This window comes from Psammomys obesus, unplaced genomic scaffold (assembly GCF_907164565.1).
Source record: "Psammomys obesus unplaced genomic scaffold, mPsaObe1.curated_primary_1811, whole genome shotgun sequence".
Lineage (NCBI taxonomy): Eukaryota > Metazoa > Chordata > Mammalia > Rodentia > Muridae > Psammomys > Psammomys obesus.
Genome location: NW_026585643.1, coordinates 2,349,482 through 2,353,035, shown reverse-complemented (window position 1 = coordinate 2,353,035; position 3,554 = coordinate 2,349,482).

Below are 3,554 nucleotides of genomic sequence, written 5' to 3'. Positions count from 1 at the left end.
TGTGTGTGTGTGTGTGTGTGTGTGTGTGTGTGTGTGTGTGTGTGTGTTGGGGTAGGGTGCATTTCCCTCCCCAATCTGGAGTTTGAGTCCATGGTCTCAAAATACTGGGCAAGTGCTCTACCACTGAGCTATACCCCCAGTTCTGTTCTAGGGTGATAATATATAGAAAGACTTCCTACATCTTTACTGAATGAATAAAAATCTTTTGAGCCAAGCTTGGTGTGTGGTATAGGTCTGTAATCACAGCTACTTGGGTGGCCAAGGTAGAAGGATTTCAAGTTCAAGACCTTCTTAGGCTATCAAGTAAGTTTAAGGTCAGCCTAGACAACTTTGTACTAGTGTATCTCAAAAGAAAAAGTAAAGATAGGGCTGGGTATGTAGCTTTTATTATGACATATATGTCTGATCCTTTACAGAGCTTTTATGTCCTAATAGGATATATATGTATATATAATAATTACTATGAATTGGTACAGTTTATGTAAGTACAAATTGGCAATGTGCATCAAAAGCTTTTGTAATTCTTTGAGGAGATAGCTAGGTCAGTAAAGTGGTCTCCTCAGAAGCATGAGGACCTGAGCTTGATGCTCAGAACCGATATAAAAATACCAGGTGTGGGGGCATGTGCTTGTAATCTCAGTGCTAGGGAGGAGGAGACAGTTGGGTTTCTAGGATTGCTGGCAAAGAAGATGCATTACTAACCTACTGATGAGCTCCAGGCCAGTGAGAGAGTCTGCCTCAGAGGAAGTGGATGGATTCCAGACAATGGCACTGCAGTTTTTCTCAGGCTTCCACATGCATGTACACACCATGTACCTGAACACTAATAACACACACACACACACACACACACACACACACACACACACACACACTGAAACTAATATACATATATATACGTATACACATGTATATATGTATGTATATAAATTTTAATCCCTTAATTTCATTTTTGAGAAATAAATAAAAATTAACCAATGGTATTATTAGAGATTTGAAGACAAGATTCAGACTTTCACATAAAATAAATGAAAACATGTGAACGTTTACCTCAAATATAAATCCTTTCCCATTCGATGCTATCAAGTTAAATCTTTAGCATTGGGTCACGTTGCTTGCTGTTTCCCACTGGCCTTGGCAGAGCTAAGATCTGCCAATGTCCCAGCCAAGATCACTCAGGTGGTCTGGCAGGGAAAGAGGAAGACAGGTTCTCTTCGCCAAAGCTGAGAAAGCATCGGCTGCCTTCTCAGGCCTGGCACGAGGCCATTCTCATGCTGCCCAAAACTCTGGAAAGGATTTCTAGTTCACTGAACTATTGACAGAGATTAGCTCTGTAATAATTACTACTGTAACTAGAGATTAAAAACCACAAGGATGGCAACATTATCATAGCTTGACACTACTACACACTGGGCATTCTAATCTATTTATATAAACTTTAGTGATGGCCCCTGTGTATCCTTCCCAGGGGGGATACACAGCAACCTCTACTCCTCCTCCTAATGTTGCAGTGTCAAACCTAACCATGACTCCACTTAAGTTTACTCCAAGGAACCAATGATTTTTTCATTCATTCATTCATTCATTCATTCATTCACTTTACAGCTGGTTCAAGGCCCCTCACTCCTCTCCTTCCAGTCCCACCCTCACACTCCTTCTTCCCCCTACCTTCTCTCCTTCTCTTCAGAGAAGGGGAGGCTCCCCATGGTACCAACCCATCCTAGCACATCAAGTCACCGCGAGACTAAGCACATCCTCTCCCACAGAGGCTAGACAAGGCAGCTCAGCTAGAGGAAAGGGATCCATAGGCGGCAACAGAGTCAGAGACAGCCCTTGAGGGACCACTTCTTAAGGGATCCACATGTAGACCAAGCTGCACATCTGCTACATATGTGTAGGGGCCTAGGCCCAGCCCATACATGCTCTTTGGTTGGTGGTTCAGTCTCTGTGAGCCCCCATGGGCTCAAGTTAGTCTGCTCTGTAGGTCTTCTTGTGGTTTCCTTGACCCCTTCGGCTCCATCAATCCTTCCTCTCATTCTTCCACGAGATACCCTGAGCTCTTCCTATTAGAAACCAATGATTTTATTTGGCTTCCTTACGGGTAGGCGAGAGGTTACCTACAGGAGTGTGGCTGTTTCTCCCTCAAGAGGCTGCACTAGAAAGCCTTTGCTCAGCAGGAATGATGGCTGTCCCATAGCCATATATGGAACCCCTTCCCCTAGCCCTCCCCAGCCCACATACTACATACTCTAGTAGTGGGCCCTCATGCAATTAGGGCAGAGCTGCAAACCACAGGTGGTATGGAGCAACTGGATACTCTGGTGAGGGTCCTGTGACCTCCCTGCTCCTCTGTGAGGAAGTGTAAACGGTCAGAAATCCCAGCTGGGGTGATCTGAACAACCTGCCTCGCCACAAACAATTGCCCTCACTTCTGTCAGGTCCTGAGTGTGCCCCTTGAGCACACCTGGCCTTAGGTCTCCTGTTCCCTTCACAGAGCCCATGACCAGCAGCAACATCAGCCTATGCTCCACCCCTCATGAAAGGCTGCACCGCAAAGAAGACCACTGTGCAGAAAAGGTTTAAAAGACCACTGTACAGAAAAGGAACAAATGCCGTTTGTTCCATCAGATCAGCACGTGGCAGACAGCAAGGTTGCAAAACCGACATTCGCTAATGCGCCGCTGCTGACCAAGAGAATCCTGGCTGAGGGAGTGTGAGGGAAGAGCTCAAGAGGAAAGCTCTACGCTCGCAGATTATCCATGGGCAAATCAGAGAACCATCCGACCAACCCACCACATCCACGAGGCCAGCAACAGACCCCAAAGAGAAACGGAAATCCCATTTCATCTTCCTGTGTCCTGAGTGCTGAATTCCGGAAACACCCTCAAATTATGGCGATGGATTGTAAACAACAATGACCGTTGGCTGTAGAAAACATCTTTTACTTAAAAACAAGGCCTCACTGGACCTGTCAACATAGTTATACATGTCACACATGAATACGTCTGACGGTTACAACACAAAACACGACTGACATAAAGTGACTGCTGGCGAGTGTTGGCAATGTTTTACTAGAAATAAATATCACTATTTAAATCACAGGTACTCTCTGCTGAGGTTAAATTCCAGCAAATAAAGAATTTGCTGGGTGGATTGAGGGGAGGTGTTAGGCCTCTATGAGGGTAAGAAAGAGAGACCCGAGGAATCATATTTTAGCTTAAGGCAGACCCCAGCATTCACCTTGGACATACAAGGCTATTTAACACAGTGAGCTTCCTGTATTTATAAATACATTCTTCCTTGTGCTGTTGTCTGAACATCACACAAAATTTAAAAGAAGGAGGCAGCCACGGAGATTTAAATCCTATAGAAACAGTTAAATCTCAGCTTTGAAATACAAAACATGAGGATGCTTCACATGGTTTTCTGTACGAAAGTCCCTGTTGTACCGGGTTTGGCAGCATTCACATTGTGCAGAGATCTCCTGGGGAACAGCCAGACACGGAGAAGAACACCTCTGATATGCTGCCGGGAGACCTGTGAGTGACGTGGAC